The sequence below is a fragment of the Oryza brachyantha genome, chromosome 4, assembly GCF_000231095.2.
Source record: "Oryza brachyantha chromosome 4, ObraRS2, whole genome shotgun sequence".
Taxonomy (NCBI): domain Eukaryota; kingdom Viridiplantae; phylum Streptophyta; class Magnoliopsida; order Poales; family Poaceae; genus Oryza; species Oryza brachyantha.
The window spans coordinates 10,001,375-10,025,401 of NC_023166.2; the positions used below are offsets into that span (position 1 = coordinate 10,001,375).

General features: G+C 42.7%; 2 pseudogenes; both read left to right on the forward strand.

The window, feature by feature from the left end:
• Positions 1-409: 409 nt before the first annotated feature.
• Positions 410-4,742, forward strand: LOC102708518 (annotated as a pseudogene).
• A 13,584-nt stretch (positions 4,743-18,326) lies between these two features.
• On the forward strand, positions 18,327-22,656 carry LOC102708795 (annotated as a pseudogene).
• The last annotated feature ends 1,371 nt before the right edge of the window (positions 22,657-24,027 follow it).

Here is a 24,027-nt window from a genome sequence, read left to right on the forward strand (position 1 = left end):
TGTACTAACTTCAGTTGAACCGGACCCACCGTTGCCCTGCGGTCACGCCCACAACCGTCGCCCCGCGCCCGGTTGGTCTCACCGGCTCTGATTCGGCGAGACCGAGGTCGTTGTTTGGCCTAGGCCCCGTTCGATAGGGGCATAAGTTAACTTATACCTTAGACATGAGAAACGTAGTAATAGATTAATATACGATTAATTAATTAATAATTATTAAAAAATATAAAATAGATTAATATAATTTTTTAAACAACTTTTCTATAGAAAATTTTTAAAAAAAGTACACCTGTTTAGCGATCTGGCAAACGTATGCATGAGAAACGAGATTGAGGAAAAACGAGAGAGAGAGAGGGCACTGCCGAACGCTCCGGTTGGCCTCCGCCTATTTATATCGTGACGCCGCCGCCGTTTTCCACATCCACATCAGCTCGCCTCGAAATTCAATCCATGGCCGGCGGTGAGGAGAAGGGCAGATTGGGGGCCAGGGGGATGGGCGGCGGAGGCGAAGCCGGGAGCGGTGACGCGGGGGAACCCGCTGCGGCGGCGGGGGGCGCGTCGCTGCACATCCGGTGCGCGAACGGGTCCAAGTTCACCGTGCAGGCCGACCTCGCCGCCACCGTGGGGGCGTTCAAGGAGGTGGTGGCCGGGAGCTGCGACGTGCCGGCGGCGCAGCAGCGCCTGATCTACAAGGGGCGTATCCTCAAGGACGAGCAAACCCTAGAAAGCTACGGTGAGTGTCACGGCTGATGTAGGTAGGGCGACGTTCTCGAATTCGGTTGTATAGCTGTAACTGTAAGTCCCCGCGATTTAGCTCGTTGATGCAATGCCTGTTATGTATCTGGGCTCCGATTCATTGGGGGCAGTATGAAGTGATCTGCTTCAGTTCCCTATGCATGCTAGCCAAACAGATTCGTCGATATGCTTTGCTTTTCCTACGCAGCTATTGTTGATTGGGTGATGCGAGTAGTGTATATAATGTATTAATGATAATGTCTACTGCGAACCTATATATATGCTCTTACGTAGCATACAAGATGATGAAGCTGAAGGCAGCTCATCTTGTCGCGACTCGAATATAGTTCCAAACTTTACGGGTGCCATGTAAGCTACTACTCATATTAGTTGTGCATGCCCTGTTATTATGTCGCGATGTGCGACATCCTCGATTCTTCTTGGAGCCGGAGTGAAAATTGATTTATTATTCTGGAACTTTGGGCAAAGCGCACTTGATTATCAAATGTGGTTTATGTAGCACAACTATAAGTAAATACTGTCAATGTGTTGTTTGTGATGGAGCTGAACAATTTTGGTTGAAGAAAACAATGCTATTTAGATAACCGCACAAGCTTGCTATGGAATTTAGTTCACCAACTGTAAAGTCACCTTTTCTTTCTGTAGTTGATTTGTTCTGTTTAATGAAACTAAGCGTGGGCCATCTTTTAAAAAGAACAAGAATCTCTTTCTCTGGTGCTATTGTTATGATAAATTACTACATTTTCTGTTTTGCAGGATGATTAGATATGTTAGAAACTTGTATTTATGTCAGCTCTTATTTTTCACATTTCGTTTGAGCGGACAATGATGCCAACTAATTATGACATTGATTATGATTGTACCTTCTTGCTTGCAAAAACTTCCATATGAGGAAAACACTATTTATTTTACCAATTATTATGCATACTTGTATTTGGGAAATGCAGGGAACAACTATCAAAAGTTATGTTCTGAACATCTCTAAATGGCAGAATGCTGCCAACTAAATACGTTGAACCACTGATGGCTTAATAAAAAAAACATCATACATCTTCTAGGAGTAGTGTTCCCTTTTCTGAGAGGGTACTAAGAAATTCTAAAGTGAGGAGTATAGCAATTGAATTCTTTGATTTTTGATTGAAATGTTGGCTATGTCAAGTTTGTTAACATGTCATTATCGAGGATTTATCTCATATTTATCTGATACACTATCTTGCAGTCTCATGCACACTTGAATTCTTTAGTTTTTTTTAATAAAAAAATCGAATTCTCTTGTGTATGATTACATCAGATACAAGAGTATTCTTTATTTATATGGAAATTCTGGCCCATGATTTAATTTCTGAGTTATCAAGCAAATTTCTTTTCTATCTACTCACTCTTTATACCTTGCAGGTGTTGAAACGGATCATACCATTCATATGGTGCGTGGTGCTGGTCCCCCAGCCGGATCAGCCGCACCTGCTGCAGCCAGCCCCCAAGCTTCAACTACTCCTAGCAGCGCCCCAACTGGTGGTCTTGGAAGTTTGTTTCCTGGCCTTGGTGGTACAGGAACTGCTGGTACCAGGCAGCAGGCCTTTTTGGGTCTGGATTCCCTGAATTAGATCAAATGCAGCAGCAGTTTAGCCAAAACTCCAACTTAATGAGGGAAATAATGAATATGCCAATGATGCAGAATCTCATGAATAACCCTGATTTAATTCGTAACATGATTATGAACAATCCTCAAATGCGTGATATCATCGACCGTAATCCAGATCTTGCTCATGTACTCAATGACCCAAGTGTTCTCCGCCAGACCCTTGAAGCAGCTAGAAACCCTGAAATCATGAGGGAGATGATGCGGAACACAGACAGAGGAATGAGCAACATTGAGTCTTCTCCTGAAGGGTTTAATATGCTCCGGCGCATGTATGAAACTGTTCAGGAGCCTTTCCTAAATGCGACAACAATGGGCGGGGAAGGCAACACAGCTGCAAACCCATTTTCAGCTCTTCTTGGAAATCAGGGTTCTAACCAACCCAGGAATCCTGCTAGTAATGCTCCAAATACTGTTTCAGAGTCCACAACAGGAACCCCTGCTCCAAATACTAACCCACTTCCAAATCCTTGGAGCTCCAACAGTATGTTTTCAATGTTGTCTTGTTTATTTTGTTTTTGATAATATATGGTTATTGTTTTTTCACACTTAAATTGACAGCTGGAGGTGCGCAAGGAGCAACACGGGCAGGTCTAGGCAATGCAAGAACCGGTGCCACTGGGGGCCTAGGAGAAACTTTGCAGGTAACATATATTACGTTTTAAGTATGTAGCTAGTTCATCTCTTATCAAAATTAACTGCTTTCTGTTTTTGGCAGCAAGTACTCTCGTTCCAGCAGACACTATTGTCACAGCTTGGTCAGAATCAACCTAGGCAGTGAGTAACTCCAGTTCAATAGTACCTGAATTGCATCTAATTCATCATACTTTATTCCTTTCTTTAAACTGACATTATGCAGTTTCATTATGTGTTTGTTAAGTATCTTTTGATTTTCTTTATTCAGGGATGGTAGTCAAGGAGGCAATGCCACAGGTATTCTCCCTTGATTGTTTTTTCAATATATGCACTATCTAATATCTTTCTTATTTTAAAATGGATTAGTATGTCAGGTTTTATATAGGTTTTACTGAGTTGTCCATTTAGTGGTGGTTTATTCTAGCAGCAATTGTTGCTTTGCTTTCGCTACTTTGTTGACTTGTAGATTTCTGTTTTTCCATAATGTTATTACGTTATAAACGCATCATGATGACTATTATTATTGGTTCATTCTTGACAGTAAATTACTGTGGTGCATAACTTTGGAATTTGTATATATGATTGAATTTCCTTGAAATATTGGAATAATAAACAGTCAATAATCTATATACTGCTAAGTCTTTACCAGGCCTCGTTTTGCATGGCCCAAATCTTGTGTTTTGCCTTTAGGATAGCATGGCACATGTATGATTTTTTCCTTGAAAATGGAAACGTGTTGCCTATGACTAAATACTGCTTGTGGATTAGATATTGGAAAGCAGGTGTGGTCTCCCTCGCCGGAGTTTGCGCTGAGTCGTTGCGGCCTGATGCCGTGCACTAACAAGCAATCGGCTGCCTCCAAGCGGAGGAAGGAAGCAGAGGAGGAGGAGGAGTGCGCCACCGTGGGGTTTGCTCCGGTGAAGAAGATGGTTTCACTGCCGATGGGTGATGTGAAGTGGATCCTGGCGAAGAAGAGGGAGACCTACACCGACCCCGACACGCTGCCGAAGAGCTGCAGGAAGGCCATATGCAGATCGAACATCATCTGCAGGGTCGATGATGACCGCTTCTTCGAGTTCCAGAACAAGGTTAAGGCCGCCATCGAGTCTGATGGCTGTTACATGGTCGACAGCGACTTCGTTGCTCGCAGGGAAAGGTGTAGTGCAAAAGTTAATGATACTATTCGAAATTCGGAAGAATTGCGTAGATGCATGGGCCAAGCTTCTTGATGGTATCCCACTCTCTGATTCCGACAGTGATGAGGATGAGGAGGATGAGGAAGACATGGCCAGACTGGTTGCGATGGATCTAGAATCATCAGACTGAGAAGACTAATGGCATGTATTTATTATATACATCTATTACTCTTAGTATTTACCTATCTATTTAAATTAACAATGTTTATCTCAGCCATCTATCTTTTATGCTTGTCCTGCATGATCTAACTTTTAACACGCACAGTTATATGAAATGGAAATGTACCTTGTTGTGATCACTTATCACTGATCAGTGTCTTGCTGATGTCCTATTCAGCTTGAACAATTAGGAAGCTCTGCAAGATCTTTAGATCTTTTCTGCAATTCCATTAATCTTGTTTCTTAGGTGTACTTCTTCACAAAATTGTTTGCCTTGTATAGAGTTATTGGCTTATTGCCTATGAACTAGACTGGAATATGTTCAACCAATCTTCAGAAAGGCTGCTCCGGATAAATCAATGAGACAATGACCATGTTTTGCTGGCATATTTGCTGTTGTCAATCACATTAATACATAGAGCAAGATGATGTTTTGCTGGTGTGTTCTCGTGCTCTAGTTTGTAGTGTGGACTGCACAATTTGATCATTGTATGTTGGATTAGCACTTGATTGTTTCTTGTTGATCAGCTAGTCTTTTCTAGTTTGCTATTACTTCAATGCATATATGTCGGTAGCATGTTAAAGTTATTAGCTCAGTATGTGCTGTAATGGCACTAAAAAAAAGTATGTGCTGAAATGGTGTCGATTACTCTCATACTCGATGTGAATTTTGACAGATACTCCTAAGTTCTGACTGAACTTCAGCTTAGGGTGCGAGACTAAGTCTCAAAAACTTTTCTTTTTGCTCCAGCTAGTTAATCATGAGATGTGGAAATGTTGCATGTTTGATCTGCATCTACTGCCAAACTGTGCCCGTCAAGTCTTTTTCTTTTTATCTTTTTTAAACTAGCGTACTAATAAAAAAGCAGTGCTTATTGCTGTAGTCTGTAGAATAGAACTTTGTTCAACCGACTTACTCTGTAGAAGTTAGAAGCATAAAGTATTCCTTATATCACACATCCAGATATTCCTGTAGGGGCCGAGGAAAATTGTCTCAGAAAAGAGTTAGTGTCATTTCTGTGTGGCTTCCACTTTCTTTGCACTTTGTCCAATTGCTACTTTCGTGTTACCATCAGAGATCACCTTCAGCTGGGAAAAGAACTCGATTTATTTGACTTTGATGCTCTGCTGAAGTATAACTGTTACAAATTGAGGTTAAACATCACATGGTAGTAAGATATTCAATAGCATGAATTGTACTTGACTAGATGAAACCATTACCTGAATGCTGACTGAACTTAAGCCAGTTAGTGCTCCTTACAATTGTAGGTCGTATATTCTGTACTTCTTTTCACTTTCTATGTCTACTGAGGTCTTCTACTGTTATTTGCTGGTTAGTATGGCTTGAAGTTATATTACTTAAGACTGAAGATGTTCTGATGTAGATGGCCCTTTTCAGTTGGGCCATTGCAGATGTCCCAAAGAGAGGTGTCACACCACTAATAACTCTGGAGATTATACTTGTGCTGACGGCAAGCCATCTGAGCTGTGGCAGTGTGGTTGCTGGAGCCTGGAGGCGCCGGTGGTGCCAGCACCCAGCAGCGCAGGGAAGCCAAAGTGGAAGGCGGCGATAGACTTCAAGTGGATCTGGGAGAACACAGGCACCGCCCTCTGCCAACAACGGAGTACCTCGTGCTACAGAAGGTCTGGACCTTGTCGTTGCTGCTGTTGTTTACTTGTTTGGAGTTCTGATGGTGTGCCTGCGTCTGCAAATGATATGAATGAAAAAGTGTTTAGCACTTTAATATCAACTTGGACCTTAACTGTTGTTGTTTAGCACTTTAATTACTCCTAGCTCATTTTCTGATTATTAGTGAGTTGTGCCTGTTGTACATAGTGTTTGGGGTATAAAAAATTCAAAATCATAGTGCTCTACAATATAAACTTTTATTGTAATATAAGTTTTAAATTGTACGAATGTTTATAATTTAGAATGGATAGAGCAGTAAAAACCAACTGCCAAATAACGTATGAAAAAAAAATCTTAACACAACCATATTACCGGAAAGAAGAGCAATGGCAGATATTTATTGAACTAAAAGCTTTGATCCTAGCCCACGAAGGTAGCTATAATATAGACAACAATGAGAAGGCAGCGGGAAAATATGAAATACTTGCATAAAAAACCATCAGTGGCTAGATGCTTAGCCGTCAGCCCCATCGTCACTACATAGCAGTAGTGCATCAACATGACAGTGATTCCGGGGCCAACCGGTTTGAGTACAAGCTTGTAGCCCTCCAAGCTACTCTCCCGACGAAGCACAGTGACATCCTTTGCCTCTTTGTTGTGATCCAAAATCCCAAACAAGAATATGAATATGCAACAGGAGAGTATTTCCTTCGTCAATTCAAAGTGAACTCGAACCATAATAATATCAATGTTTGTCGACGAAATAGGCCCAGATATGCCGTGCGAAAGGAACATAACGTACACCACATTACCATGTTCTTTTCGATGAAAAGGTTAAAGCTGCTACGTTGCAAACTTTGACCTACAATCTTTGCTACATGGAAGGGGCCACCCCGAATCCACGTGGCCCACCCCGAGGTGTTGGGCCCGGGACCTAGGAGGCAGTCGCCTTCTTGGCCCAGCCCCTCAGGCCCTCGCCTGCTCATCAAGGGACACGTGGCGTGGAAGGCGCCTAGCGTGCAGCGCACTGCTACCGCATTTAATGCGCTCTACCACTCACGTGATGCTGCATTTAATGCGGCGTGCCAAGGACACGGTAAGTCACCAGATGGACTAACAGATACGACGTTAGACTAAAAGCATGTCAGAGGCATGCGCCTGCCCATGGCAGGTGATATGATCTTGTGTTAGCCCCATCTCATTGACCATTAATGAAGAGATTTTTTGCCTCTCCTCTCCGTGGGAGAGACAACATCCCGTCTTCGAGGCGCTTCATCAGCGCCTCCATTGCGCCTTGGTCACGAAGGACCTAGGAGTCTTCAACATTTAATGTCGAAGAGACACCGATTGCTCCCCCACGTCATGACAAGATGTGACCCATACGCGAAAAGACGTACGCTGTTGCCACACGCCTCGGATTAGATGGGCATTAAATGCCCCTAAACTATGTATTTTCCTTTTTCCTCAGAAGGCTTATCGAGTCACATGTAGGAGCCTCTTATAGTATAAAAATAGGCCCTTGCCTAAGGAGAAGGGAAAGCTCTCTCGAGAGATCAACCAAAAGGATTTAGTGCGCTTCGTCACTAAGCCCAACTAGGGTGTAATTCCTTACGCCCCAAGCAACCAGCCACGGGAGTAGGTTTTTACGTTTCTCAGTGACCCAAACCTGTATACATCGCCGCGTTCACACCACATCCGAGGGGTCTGTTTCCTCCATCCTACACATGATCTCGCTCTCACCCACATGATTTTATTTTATTTTTTAAATCTTTTTAATAAATAATTTTATTACTAAACTTCATGAGAAAATATTTTCACCGTATAAACCTTTTGGTCACGCCAGCAACATTGGCGTGGCAAAATATCGCTGCCGCGCAAAATTTTTTTGTGTGGCAGGCTTGTCACGCCATTATCCGTGACGTGGCAACATTGTCTTACCACTCCACTGATATTGGCGTGACACGCCAACCAGGCTACGTGGCAGTGTTGTCTTGCCACACCATTGATATTGGCATGACCAAAAGGTTTATACGGTGAAAATATTTTCACCCGAGGTTTAGTAATAAAATTATTTATTAAGAAGGTTTGAAAAATAAAAAAATCCACCCACACCCCGACCGAACCTACAAAATGGGGGCCCCGTGGCTCTCGTTAGATGAGATCCACTCCCTGACAATGTTGGTGACAACCGTGTTCGTAATTATGAAGACCATTTGTTCACTTACTACTCCGTATTTCCTAAGGCCTTGTTTAGTTCACCAAATTTTTTTTCAAAAACATCACATCGAATCTTTGGACATCTAAATAAAGCATTAAACATAGATGAACCAAAGAACTAATTGCACAGTTACGAAAGAAATCTTGAGACGAATCTTTTGAGCCTAATTAGTCCATGATTAGCCATAAGTGCTACAGTAACCAATATGTGCTAATGACGGATTAATTAGGCTCAAAAGATTCCTCTCACGGTTTCTAGGCTAGCCGTGAAATTCGTTTTTTTATTCGTGTCCGAAAACCCCTTCCACTATCTGGTCAAACATTTGACGTGACACTTCTCCCAAAAATTTTCTCAATCTAAACACCACCTAAGATATGGTGGCGCCAACACAATAACGGTAGCCTAACAGACTTTGTTGTCGACTTTCGTAACCGGTGTCAATTGCACGAAGAACTTAGTTTGAATTTCTAGAATTCTTTTGAGTATTCACCGCTATACGATCAAGAGTTCGAGACGCTACTCACTTGTTCCGATCATAAGTGAAAATTTTCCTCTTAACTTTTATTTTGATATTTCTGATTGAATGTTTGTATACATGTACTCGAAGTGTTGTAATAAAGTCCAGCGTGTTGTTTTGACTTGTCCATTATCCTTGTGCAATTGTGGCGGTCACGAAATGTCGTTTTTGTTAGATTGATCTCTACCTCTTGAGCCCAACGGCCCAAGAGGGACCTTGACACGCGCTCTGATCGGGAGCGCCCAGCCCATTGGCTGGTGGGCCCCTGTCACCCTGCGCCAAATAAAAAGGGGGGGAGGCCGCACGGCACAAAAAACGAAGTTTGTCGCCGCCGCACTCCACCCCACAAACCCTAACCCTAACCGATCGAGGGGGCGCAGCCAGTGACAGGATCGCCACCGCTGCGTACTGCCTCGCCTGGACTACACTGACCGTCACCTTCATCGCCGCCGGCCAAAAGCCGAACACCGACGAAGATGACGGGATCATCTTCTTCCTCCGTGAGTGGCTCTACCGGTCGGTAACACCGAACCCTAATCCATGTTTACTACTCCTGCAATCCATTTCATCCATACAATAGAATACCCTGATCAATGCTAGACCTAGGTGATCCCAAATAGAATGCTAACAATGGTATCGGAGCCATCTAGGGTTCTAGATTGGTTCGGGGATTGAAAAATCCAGAGAGAAATCGCAAGGGGATTCGATCCCAAAAGAAAAACAAAAAAAGAAAAACAAAGAAAAGAGATAGATGGGAGGGGCGAAGCCCTAACCTCCATCGTTCACCGCCGGTCGTCGTCGACGCCGCGCGAGAAGTCCCCTCCATGGCCACCGTCGGGTGTCGTCGCCGTCGCGTGAGGCTTGCCGTCCGGGGAGGGAAAAAGGGCTCGGGCCACGTCGAGCTCCAGCCGGGAGCCGCCGTGAGGCCGCTCGACGGCGGCGCGTTCACCCGTAGGCGAGTGCGCGCGCTGGTGAGGGGGCCCGCGGCGGCACCGGCGGCGTTCGGCGTGGCCGCGGCCGAAAGAGGAGCTCGAAAGGCTAGGGTTAGGGTTTGACCGTCGGGCGTGGCGGCTGGTGGGTCGGGGGTTTTGTTGCCCCGACTTTGCCGCTCGGCCGTCGGATCGACCCCTACCTAGATCGGATGGCCACGGACGGCCGGGTCGAATAGAGCCCAAGAGGGGCGAGCGCTGCTGCCACTTTCCCGGCCCAGACCCAGGTTGTGGCCTGGGTGGGGGGAGTGCGCGCGTGGAAGGGAGAAAGGCCGATAGGCCAGCTGGTTACGCCCGAGGAAAAAAGTCCAAAATACGTCCCTTGCAGCAGTTTTAAAAGAAAAATGTCTGTTTTTTGTCCCTCGAGGCCGAATAGAATAATAGCAATTGAATATTTAAAATTTTCCTAAGCAATTTGAACCAACGTAAGAATTGTTTAGAGAATATTTAAATATTTCTTCCACTGCAAATAGATAAAGTTATTGAATGCTTATTATGAATTCTTTCTAAGCAATTTGAACCAACGTGAAAATTGTTTAGAGGATATTTTTTTCTGCTGCGAATAGCTTTCATGGACTATTTAATTGGATTTCCGCTGCAAATAGATTAAAATTGATGAAAGTTAGTGTTTCCAAAATTAAATTTCGAACCAACGGGAGAATTTAATTTGGGGGACATTGATTATGTGCTGTGATATTTGATTTTGACCAACGTTTTAATCACAATATTACAGTTATGGTTCCATGTGTTATGTCTATTTTTACCCAACGGTGACTTAGGCCTAGTGCATAATATTTTATCATTGTTTTTTGTTTCACCATACATGATTGTTACTGATGGCTACTCCTTGATGGGTTGCATCAAAGACATTCTGACCCTGAAAGGAGACAACTACCTTGAATGGAAAAGAAACTTGATTTTGCTTTTATCTTGGAAGAGGTGGACTAGGTATTGAATACCCCATGTCCTACAGAGCCTACTGTACTAGTCAGAGGCAGATGAGTCAGATGCTGACTGTCAGAAAAGAGAGAGGGACCATGCTCCCCTCGTCATGTCATATAACATAGAACACAAAAGTGGACCTTAGCCAACAAGAAATGTTTGGCTATGGTAAAGAATACGATTGAGCCCATCATATTAAGCTCCATCCTAGAGTGTGAGACTGTCGTAAAGTACCTCGACAGAATAAAGGGCTGGTTTACTTGTTCCTAAGGATGAGTGACATGGCTTCCAAGTTGAAGCTAATGGATTTGAATGGATATCATTGCCATTTTGGAGATGCAAATGTGAACTATGGTGTAATAATGAACACATTGGTCTTGCTATGTTGCAAGACGAGTTTTATTTGTTATCTCTGTCTGAAAGTGTGAATGTTATGTCCTCGTCGACAACAGAAAATAAGAAAAGAAAGAGAACTCCTAATGTCTCATCGAAATTATGGCACTGTCGTTTAGGCCATATTTCAAGGGGGGAATTGTGAGACTATTTAAGAATTAGTTTCTTACTTCATTGGAGTTCTCAGACTTAGAACAATGCATAGATTGCATTAAAGGCAAATGTGTAAATAGCATCAAAAAGGGTGCAAAACGATCCTTTGTGGTCTTTTCCCATGAAAAGCGTGGATGGTTATGACTCGTTCATAACATTCACAGATGATTACTCTCGCTATAGTTATATTTATCCAATTAAAGAAAGATCAAAAGTCTTGGATAAATTTAAGATATTTAAGGCTGAAGTTGAAAATCAGCATAACAAAAGATTAAAGTAGTAAGGTCTGACCGTGGGGGGAGTACTATGGTCGACACACGCCATATGGGCAAGTCTCCGGACCTTTTTGCAAGGTTCTTATTAGAAAATAGAATTGTAGCCTAGTATTCTACACCGGGCGAACCTCAACAGAATGGAGTAGCTGAAAGGCGTAACCGTACCCTCATGGATATGGTGCATAGTATGATGAGCTACCCCACCCTACCATTGGGGTTATGGATGGAGGCGTTAAAAACCGCCATTCATATTCTCAACAGAGTTCCAAGCAAGTCGGTGCCCAAAACACCGTATGAGCTATGGACAGGAAGAGTACCCTTGCTAGCTCACCTCCGGTTGTGGGGGAGTCCTGCAGAGGCTAAAGTATTTAACCCAACTATTGGGAAGTTGGACCCCCAAAACAGTGAGCTGTTATTTTATTGGCTATCCTGAAAGATCAAAGGGTTATCGTTTCTAATGTCCCGAAAATTATACAAAATTTATAAAAACGAGACACACCGTCTTATTGGAAGACGAGATGATTAGGGGGAGCTCGGTAGTTCGAGCCAAGTACTTAGAACAAACCCTCTCACTCCATATATAAATCATATACATTGATGAATGGGTAAACTTATACGATACCAAAAAGTCTTATGTCAAGTGCATTTGGACTTAAGCCAAGTACTTAGGAAAAAACACTGTATCTAAATTATATATATTGATCAATGGATAAACTTATGAAACGGATAGAGTGCTATTGAAACCAGTTAATACTCCATCTCAACGTTTCCTGATACATAAGCCAACTTGTTGATGCTGGTGTGCATACCATAATTTCATTCTAGCTTAGAGTTTACACAATGCAATCACCAAAATAACGAGGACACCGCCATTTGGCTCTATCACCATTTGCTGCACATGCACTATTTCTCTCAACGACTCGAGTTTCTTTCCGGTGGCGTCGCGGGGCTGTATTGCGGCGAGCCGGCGAGGCAGTGAGGCACTGCGTGTGCGGAGAGTCAGCGGCGGCGCCTCAAGGGCGATGGGAGGAGGTCATGGGCTGGTGGATTTTCGCGCAATCTTCTCGGCCTCATGGTATATATGATCCGTCAATTTATCCCATAAAATACAATATAAGCTTATAGGTTACTGGATGATATTTGATCTACACTTTTATTGTTTAGTGAAGTTTTTTTTCCCGAGACACTAGAAACATGGACATTTATGAGCCTATGCTCACACAAACAGCACAGAACCTTTCGAATAAAAAAGGGAAAAAGACGCTCGTAAAACAATAGAAACAGCTCAACATGGAACAGTAAATGACGAATAATATTTATTGGACTAGAGCTTTGATTCTAGAGAAAAGTGATATAAGTTCTACTTATGTAAACAACATTATTAGATCAACCCATCAGGACGAGCTCTGATTAAACAAGGGGCAATATAGTAGATACATGTAAAAAGAGGGCCAAAATCAACCCTGGTAACAATAGAGGTTGAACAGCAGATGGAAGAAAGTATGATCCAAGTACTAGGTTGCAAAAAAGAACCGTTACTGATGAACTACCTTGGACTCCCACTATCTTGTAACAAGCTTGGCTTAGCTGACTGGGCACCTACAATCGCTCGGGTGGACAAATATCTGTCAGGCTGGGAACTAAGTTTGCTATCATACTCTGAGAGAATTACATTAATCAATGCAGTTCTGAACGCGGTCCCAATATACAGCATGTGCGCTTATATACTGCCGGCGAGTATTATACATGCTATTGACAAGAAAAGAAGGGCTTTCCTATGGACCGGAGAAGACAAATGCTCTGGGGCGAAGTGCTTGGTAGCGTGGGAACAGGTATGCAAACCTAAACAAGAAGGAGGACTTGGAATCAGATGTCTCAGAACACAAAACAAAGCACTAATTCTCAAAAAGCTTTGTGACCTAACGAACGACACTTCACCGTGGGCATCCTGGATCTGGCAAGAATATGAAAATGACACTATCAACAATAGAAAATCACTCGGGCATCACTGGAGGCAGATTCAAAGCCTGGTTCACAACCTACAACTGCTCACCAAAGTTTCAGTAGGGAATGGAAAAAGAACATCTTTCCGGGAAGATAAATGGATTGGAGATCAGCCACTAAGTGAAAAATTCCCGGCTCTGTTCTCACATGTCACTCAAACAACGACAACGCTACACACGATGCACACCGAAGGACTACAAGCAAACCTCTTGCATAGGCTGACAAGGCAAGCAGTCGTTGAGCAGCAATCAGCCCAGCACATACTAGGTGAGCTCCAGCTCCAGGGAACAGACGACGTCAGGATCACCGAAGAAAGGAAGATAACATCATCAAAGTACTTCTACAACAAATTACTGACGCACCAAGAAAACTGCAAAAACTTCGCCTTTACCTGGCAAAACAAAGCGCCACTCAAGGGCCAATTTTTCACTTGGTTAGCAACAAAGGATCGCTTACCGACAAAGTACAATCTTCACTACAAAAACATTGTTCCCACGCCGAACTGTGACCTCTGCAATCATCAACAGGAAACAGCTACACACATTCTTCTGACCTGCCCATTTGCAGTGGCGTTTTGGAGGGCCATCCAAATCAATCCTGGAATAACTTCAACTACAAACCTCTATCGGATCAGACCATATGCACCGCTACCAGCACAGCACTACCAGGTCTTCTTCATCCTCTGCTTCTGGCTGCTCTGGAACCACAGGCATGAGATTGTGTTCACAAATGAACAGCCTTCGCTGCACCGTATTCTTCGGGCCGCGATCTCCAACTGCACCCTCTGGATACAACGCCTGAACCAAAGTGATATTGCTGCACTAGAACCTGCCTGGAGGGGAATATTCAACTCGGCCATCACGCGCTTAGGCTAGCTTCTCTATCGCTTTTGATCTTCCTCTCAGCTCTCTTGTCGTGTTTAACTGTTTGTTCTTATTTTTGTATTTCCTTCCTCAGCTGTACTTCCTTTTTTTATTATATTATGATTCAGGTGGGGCTCTCACCCCCCCGGTGATCCGTCAAAAAAAAAACTTCTTCGATTCCTTCGTGCTTGGCCTTTATCCGTAAATAATAATAGTGCGTCGCCGCCAGGAGAATGAACCGGATAAGCCAAACGGCGTAGTTTGCCCAGCGCTTAAAAGTGGCGTCCTCTTCTTCCATCTTCTTCTCGTCTTCCACCAGATGAGTCTTCGCTTCTGCCATCAAGGATTTCGAACCGAAGTCGAAATCTGCACCACGATTTTTTTCTTGCAACTTTGGTGCTCGAGGCTGAACGAATCTTTGGTGTGGTCGAAGGTTGCAATAGGCCGTCCCTATGCTTATATAAGAAGGAAATTGATATAAGAAACAGAGTCGGTATCGCCACATCGGAAGTAGATTAGTTTGAGATTGGGACTCGTCTTTTGGGCGGAAAACGAAGCGGATAGTTTTCGTCCGCTTCGAGAAAAAACAGATACGGAGGTAGCTCGGAGTGGATATTTTTTGGATAACTCGGATACAGATACGAATACGGATAATTTTCTTCGAATACAAATACGAATACGGTATGACAGTTTTCGACGGATACGGATATTTCGACGGACATCCGAAGATTGTAATGAGCGGATATCCACGAACACCTGAAATTAGTTTAGGGTCTGTTTGGTTGGTAGGATTTGTTTGGATAGGACATGGCCGCATTCTAGACTGTTTGGCTCAAGGGCAGAGGAAGGATTTGGCCACCACCTAGGGAATATTCCTAGTAGATGCTGCATATCCAGCTCCAGGCAAATCTGACGGCCGCCCAGGAGAAAAAAATCACAAGCGCTCACCTCTTTCTCACCTCCGGTCATTTTTTTCTCCCTTCTTTCTCACATCCTCACTTGCTCACCTCCTCACCAAGCCCAAACCCTAGCTAGAACTTGGGTGGCCGGCGGTGGTCTCCAGCGACGACGGTCTCCGGGCGGTGGCGGGCAAGGGCGCGGCGTCCAGGGGCAGCGCCGCGGCTTGCAGAGGGCGGCGCAGGGGGTGGAGTCCAGGGGCGGCGCGGCTTCCAGAGGGCAGCGACTAGGGGCGGCGCTTGGATGGCGCATGGAGGGTCTCGGCGTCCAGAGGCAGCGCTGGGAGGGCACAGGGGAATCTCGGCGGCTGGCTGCTACTACTGCTAATTTTTTGCATTGAAGAACTGTTGCTGCTGCTGTTGAACTATTAGAATAGCAATTATGTCTTGTAACTAGTACTTTGAAATTATAGTGTTTTCTTTTTCACTTAAACATTGGCTGATGAATGAAATGGTTTAAAGTGATGGGCTTTTGTGTTGTCCTTCTTTCGTTTTTATCAATACACAATGTGTTTCTATGTTAGAACTATGTTTGGTACAGAGAAATTCCTAAATATTTTCAATATGCATTCGTTATCATGTTGTTCATCCTTCTAGGTGAGTTTATAAAGGGTATTCTCACCAGAAGGTGACAGTACCAATCATCCATCTATCCAAACAAAAAACTAGATCACCATATCCACCTATATCCCTCCAACCAAACAAAATACTATCTAATCCCATCCACCCAACCAAACAAAAAACTGAATGGCTATATCACTTAGGACATGGATGGTCATATCCCATCTCACCTTCACCACCAACCAAACGCACCCTTAGTCCACTTGATTTCAGGTCTGGCCCATCAACCAGTTTACTGCAAAACTGCTTTAGTGCTATTAGACTATCGGTATTTGTTGAACTCATTATGTGCTATGTGGTGAACTTATGCCACTGTCTATTACACGCGAAATTAAATGTAACGTGTTTAATCTACGATAAGGTCTAAAATAACAACTATCTCGATTAAGTTAGCTATATATATGTAGTGCTATTTATCTTTATGAACGGTTTGAGTGGTTTGTATGTTCCGAGAAATATTATTTTCGTATTCGTGTTCGACTACATCCGATCCTTATTCGTATTTGAGATAATTCATATTTGTTTCCGTATCCGAGATATTCGTATCCGTTTCCGTATTCACCTAAAAATATGAAAACAAATAAAATACATATGTTATCTACCTGTACTCGCTCCGTTTTCAGCTCTATCGCCTTCCGCGTCGTAGCCCGTATGGTATCATCGGTTTGCCGTCTGGTTCGGTGACCTCCTCCGAGACGCTGCCTGTGCGGTATGGCATGCAGTCCCGAGATTTTGGGGAAGATAAGCCGAGCCAGCCCAGTTTGGCCCAATCCAATGGGGCGGCTGATAAGCAGGCCGGCCTAGCAAGCAAGCAAATCAAGTCTGGGCCGGCACAAACCCCACCGGAGAGCGTTGCCGGCCAAACGCGCCGGACCCAACCCTGCGCCCGACCGTCGACGCCATGTCGCCACCCACCTGACCACCGCTCGGCGAGCACGCGCCTTTTGCCTCCCGTGCGCCGCGCGGACGCTTCCAATCCACACCGACGTCATGCACCCACCGTGTCCAGCCACATGCACATTTGATAAAATCTACATGATATAAATATTATTTATACAAAAATATTATAAATATAAACTTAATATAGAAAAAATTTATACATACAAATTTATACATATTTAAACTTTATACATATAAAGTAAAAATATCATATTTTGTAAAGTAAAAAAAAGTGCCAGATTGGCAGATTAGCCTTCTTGTCTTGGCGACGCATGGTTTATCCAAGAGTAAAGTAAATGGCCGGTACTTAATTGTGGTGTGTATCACTTGGGTCCATAAAGTTAGAAAGTGCATGTTTAGATTCATGAACTCGTTTTAATATCTAAAATCATGGACCTGAATAGTACATTATAACGAGTTTATGGACCTGGATGATACATTTAAAACAAGTTCATGGACCTAGATGGTACATTAAAATAAGTTCATGGATCTAAACGTGTATTTTATAAGTTTACGTAGGGGTGTTAACGGATCGGATAATATCCGATCCGAATCCGAATCCGAATCCGCTTAAATTGAAGATGTGGTAGAGGTTTGTACCTATCTGGCGGATATGGAGTCGGATTCGGATATTGAGTTGTAGATTTGGATAAGAATGTGGTATCGTTAATATCCGGTGGATGCGGATTATCCGATTTTTTACCGGATAATCCGCTAGTCATTTCGGTGGATAATCCGGTTTCTTTAGTCCATAAAGCACTCAATCAAAAGTGCATCAATAGTCCAAGTATTTTTCATCCAATATTAAATGACAATGTATTGATTGTACGTACATATCATGTCCGATCATAATAATCCGTTTCCGAGCCGACTCCGCACCGCTCCGCGCCATTTCCGACATCCGCAACGATCCGTATCCGCATCCATATCCGAAAAGATCCACGTCCGCTTAAAAATTATGGTTTAGGATATGGTTTAATTACTCTCCGTCCGATTCCGCTCCATAACACCTCTAAATTTAGATAACTAAGTGATATCACGTCACAAATTTAAATACCGTACTTTACTCTTGACCCAATTTCCACGCACCGGATAATGGGCCCGCCTGGTTCACTGAACTCTCAGCCCAGTAGCACACCTCATTCGCGCAAAAAACCCACTCGATCTCGGCGGCGGCGCCTCCTCCGCTTCCGCTCCCCTCCCCCGGTCTCGTCCGCCGCGCCCTCCCGCCGGGCAGTAAGAATGAGAAGAGTGGCGAAGGGGAACCCAAAACGAAATGCAAAAGCAAACTTGTCCCACAAGACTGGCTCCGATTCACATGCCTGCTCGCCTTGCCTCGTTCCTCTCTTATCCGTCGGCCTCCCGCCTCTGGAGTCCCCAAACCCCACGCGCGGGCGCGGGCGCGGCGCGGCGCCAGCTCCTCCTCCCATCACCGAGCGGCCGATGCGGCTGCCGGTGGAGCCGATGGGCGCGCCGGAGATCTTCGCGGGCGGGTCCCGAGGCGCGGTGCGGCGTGCCGTCGTCATCGGGAACGGCTGCGCCGGCGCCGAGAACCAGTGCCTTGGCCTCGTCCGCGCCCTCGGCCTCGCCGACCGCCTCATGCTCTACGTAAGCCCCGCAACCCCCGTCATTTTCCTGCCATGTGGCTCTCGTGTTCTGTTTCATAGAATCGTCAGTCACTGAGCTGCGGACTTAATTTCCTGTGCATATTGTGTTATTTTCCCTGGGAGTATAGTGCATTAGTGCTAGTGTTACCGATGTCATCAGGTCAGGGCGTTTTGCATCGGATTAATGATCAACTGGTCGTACTTTATATTCCTGATGCAACAATCGACTTGCTTTTTTACTCAATAAGTAACTAAGATACGCCTCTATGTCATTGTTGTTGTTGCCTGCATTCGATAGTGGCAGTGAATGAAAAGTCAATTCTATAATTTCTGTTCACGTGTATTTGATATGTGGCATGTTATGTGTATGAATTTTATCAAATGCTAAAGTGGGTTTGCTTTGCCATATGCTGCAAATGAGGGGTTTGTACTATCAATATCAAGTTTATTCTGAAATACTTAACCAACTTAGTTTCCAGATTATGATTGCCAGTGCATTACCATACTGCCAGTTAGTTATTGTCATGTGCTTTGTTGTTTGCATCGACAGCATTTGTGGGAGGGTTGCCGCATGCAAGTAGTACATATTGTAGAGACTATGTAAGTCGTTATTAATGTCCTGTCCAAATGGAGGGTATACATTTATCATAAATTCAGATAACTATGCCACTAACCTTCTGTTCGTAAGTCATTTTTCGTTCTTACAGAAATTTAGCTGTACTTTGTGAATTTGTTTCTGGTCTTGTAGCGTGTTATCAGGCCAACAGGAGGAATTAACAAGTGGCTGCACTTTCTCCCAATCTCCTTGCATAAATTAGTGGACCAAGTACTCAGACAGATAATTTCTAGTGACAGATGTGCAACACTATTTCAAGGGAAAAAGTTGGCTCAATATAGTGTCTGTAGTGGACAACCATTTGGATTATCTTCTGTACTTGAAGCAGATACCAAAAGGATAGTTACCATGGTCAATGATACCTTTGAGAAGTAAGGTTTTTTCGCTTATATTGGTCGGTCCATGCTGTTTGTGCACTATTTCATAGTAAGCTTAAAGTCTATGTCACAACTTCTATGATGATGATCTCTTTTATATAGCTTGCCCATAGTTTAGTTACTGGGGCTTGGTATATCTTGGAAGAAACTCCCTTATAATCACCATAACCCCTGTTATATGCTAGAGATTTTTGCTAGCACTTGGCAACTCTGGAATAGAACAGTTGAACTGATCAGTTTCATTCTGAGCATATGTTGCCCATGAAAGATTTTAAGAATATGTGCTATTGATATCACTGTCATGGATGTTAGATGTGGTATCCTTGAATGTTGATGTTATATTTCTTGTGAGAACATTGGAAAAAAGTGTTTTTCTTGGATTTGAAACAGGCAACTTCTTAAAACATAGTTCTGGACTTCTACCAATGATTATGGGTGTGCAAATTGTATCACATCCTAAACATGGTCTATGATATTTAAGTGTTTTTCTTTTTGCATATTTTTACCCCGCGCTGCTTCCTTAAATTCTGTATTCTTCAGAGAAGGCCTGGCACTAGTTATTGCCTGTGGACGAGATACCATATCATATGCAAGTTCAATAAGGTGTTTGGCTCCAGATAATGTCTTTGTCATTCAGGTAGATTTCTGTAAGGAATGGATTATTAAGGATTACTTGTCATTCATCTTGGGTTATGAATCATTATGCACACTGTCATGTCTGCTTTACATCATATTTGTTGCATTTCAGATACAACATCCCAGGTCTCGCCTTGATAAGTTTGATTTGGTGGTGACTCCTCGTCATGATTATTATGCTTTGACTGCAAGGGGACGATGGGAATTTCCTCACCTTCTCTGGAGATGGATCACTCCATGAGAACCACCTGGGCCAAATGTTGTATGTGCTTTCTTTTCTGCAGCAAAAAGGTCTTGTAATGTGTTCATAGGGTAGCAGCTGTCCCAATTCTGACCTCTGGAAATTGGAAAGTCAGGTCCTTACTGTTGGTGCACTTCACCAAGCAGATTCTGCTGCACTACACACTGCTGCTTGTGATTGGCATGATGAACTTGCTAACTCACCAAAGCCATTAGTTGTAGTGAACATTGGGGGACCAACAAGTAAATTCATCCCTCTCTCCTTCCTTCCTGTCTGCTTGCCTGCCTACATGATATTGAGCTTTGTGATACATGCAATTTTACATAACTTAGTTCTTACTGTGTTCATTGGAGAGACCACAAATGGATCTGCTTGTGTCTGTGAATTATAACTAGGAATTTGGATCTCTTTTTCACTATAGACTTGTAGCATTGCTGATGCAAAAGGTATCAAGTGCAAACATTTACTTTATCATTGTGAGCTAAAAAAGTATTTATTTTCTTTCAATTTGTGTTATGGTAGCAAGTTTCCAAGCTAAAATGGAGAAGCTACAGCTTCCTCAGAAACCTTTCCCATTTTCCTCTTTCAACTTTTCTAAGGTAGTGTGAGATATTAGCCTGCATCCGTTGGTTGTAAGCTTGAGAGCAGAACAAATAAATCAGTCTCATGACACACCTTTTGCTCTCGTCCATGCAAAATCTTGCATTTCATATGTTTTTCATTAATCCAAGACATTTTGTCTTGTTCATATTTTTCAACTTGGTGTGCCTGATAAAATCTTCTATTCCTTCACATATTTTAATTTTTTACTTTGAGCTCATATATCGAACCTTTTCTGCTTTCATGGTTATGTAGATCTAATGTATATGTGATATTTTCAATGGGCAGGAAACTGTAATTATGATGTAGGCCTTGCCAAGCAGCTGATAATCTCACTACACAATGTTCTGAAGACTTGTGGTAGTGTCAGGATTTCATTTTCCAGGAGAACGCCACTTAACGTAGTACCTTTCACTGTATTTTTTCTCTTTTTGGTTTGCGCCAGCACTTAAATTTCTAAATCATCTGCTTGCAGGTGTCTGATCTTATATTGAAAGAGTTCAGCTCACATCCTAAGGTTTATATTTGGGATGGTGAAGGTAGTTGCCAGAATGAGACCTGTGTGATGCTCTTGTCTTTATGTGCTATGCGAAAGTTTTGTCAGTCAATTTTGTTGCTGCAGGACCTAATCCACACCTTGGACATCTTGCATGGGCTGATGCTTTCATCATAGCAGCAGACTCAATTAGTATGCTAAGTGAGGCATGCAGCACTGGGTGAGCTTTTATGACACATTTGTTGTATCTTTTCACTAATTTTTCATTTGTATAGCTAACCTTCCTATGACATTTAATTACAGGAAACCTGTCTATGTCGTTGGAACTGAGCACTGTAGGTGGAAATTCTCAGATTTTCACAACACACTGCATGAGCGAGGTGCTGTTCGCCCTTTCACTGGACTGGAAGATGTAAGTTCGGTGTAAATATCCAAATCCGGGATATTTGAGTGCCCCGTCTGGGCACTGTTGAGTTTTGAAACGAAAGGAATATGAACTATCTTTTTTAAGCAGTAAATTGCCCATCGATTTTTTTCATATGCGGTTGGTATCCATTTGTTTCACCATGATGACAGTTTTGAAAATACTCAATATGCAGTTTTTGGTATCCATTTGTTTCACCATAATGACTTTTTTTTTGCCATTGCAGATGTCGGAGAACTGGAGCTACCCCCCCTTGAACGATGCCATTGTTGTGGCTGCACGGGTTCGCGAAGTGCTTATAGAACGTGGATGGACAGTCGGGTAATAGCAACCAGCAGAGAAAGAAGAATGCCATTTCGGTACAGTTGTGCCAAGCCCATAGAGTTGAAAGCCTCCACCTCAGCAGTATCTTGGTGCGTAAAAGACAATCTCTTCCTGTCGCACCACAGGAATTTTTGAGCAGCCACAGACTACCAGAAGGTGTTTTACACCAAAAAGAAAATAAAAAAACAGTAGATGTTTTTGGTCTTGACATGCTCATTGGTGCACTTATTATTGTTATGTTGAAATCAGCCAGTTGAAATTTGCATTTTCGAAAGCGGGGGTCATGTGTCATCTACTCATCTGACATCAGACATTGTGGGCTGTGACTGTGTTGAGTTATCACCAACTGCTATCGGTCTTTTTTTGACTCAAGGCCTACATGGCCATGTATAATTTTGTAGCACAGCATCATACTGTGGACGCACGTTAGGATACTTTGAACCCTTGCTTTATCGAAACCTAACCTTTCTCTTGGGCTTGATTAGTTCCTAACAACTTTTCTTAATAATATCACATCGAATCTTTGGACACTTAAATGAAACATTAAATATACATAAATATTAAAACTAATTACAAAGTTATGGAGAAATTGTAAGACGAATCTTTTAAGTCTAATTAGGATATAATTAGTCATAAATACTATAGTAACTAACATGTGCTAATGATGAATTAATTAGAATTAAAAGATTCATCTCGTGGTTTTTAGGCGGAATCTAAAATTTGTTTTTTCATTTGTGTCTAAAAATCCTTTCTAACATCCGATCAAACTTTCGATGTGATATTTTTGTCAAAAATTTTTGGCCAGTGAACACAGCCTTGGACAAATACCCCATTTCGGAATCACGTCTCGGTCGCTCCGTCCTGCGCAGCATCCGTGCCGATCCGACCGATGGTGCGTAAGCAGTGCTGTGAAGTGAAACTGTGAAAAATCCCAACACTTGTGTAGTACTGTTGTGCAACACGACAAGAACGGGAGGACGTGTAGAGTTAACTTTTCAAAGCATCGGATGACTTCTTGTGTCCGGTGGTCATTCCTTGCACAGACTGGCTGGCAGCAGGGCTAGTGCAGATCCCCTGAATTTCCTGAATTTTTTGGGAATTTTAGAGAAATTGAACTGTTTTTTTAAAAAATTTTGTGATTCGAAGAAGTTCTAAAACATGTTGTATGAAAATTACCGAAATACCTCCGGACAAAGCAAACATTGACACCTTTTTTTTTTGCTTCTGATAATATTATAAGCTAATATTTAAATTTTAAACTTTAAATTAGAATTTGATTTTAGGATTTTGTTACTGTTGTTTATTTTATACTACTCATCTCGTTTCATAATATAAGATGTTTGACTTTCTTGCTTGCAATGTTTGATCATTTGTCTTATTCAAAAAATTATGAAAATATTATTATTTTACTTGTGACTTACTTTATTATAAAAAACTTTAAGCACGACTTATTATTTTTTATATTTAAGATGAGTGGTCAAACATTATAACCAAAAAAGTTAAACATCTTTACATTATAGTATTGACTTACAAACCGTTAAGTGTAATAAAAGTTATAATCACATGTTATTATTTTTAATAATATGCACGTGTGTCCATTTGCCCATTCATGACATCCGTACCTTACGTGCTATCGTTTGAGAGCCTGTGCGCCAAGCACAAGATGTACAGCTTAGTTTACATCTTCTGTGCTTCGGACCTACGTGCCGCCCACTGCAGTACTGTCTGATTATTTTAGCCCAATTATTTTTTGCTTTGTATGTATTCTTTTGAATGGTTAAATATGTATTTTTTATAAAAAAATGTATACTCACTTGACTTGA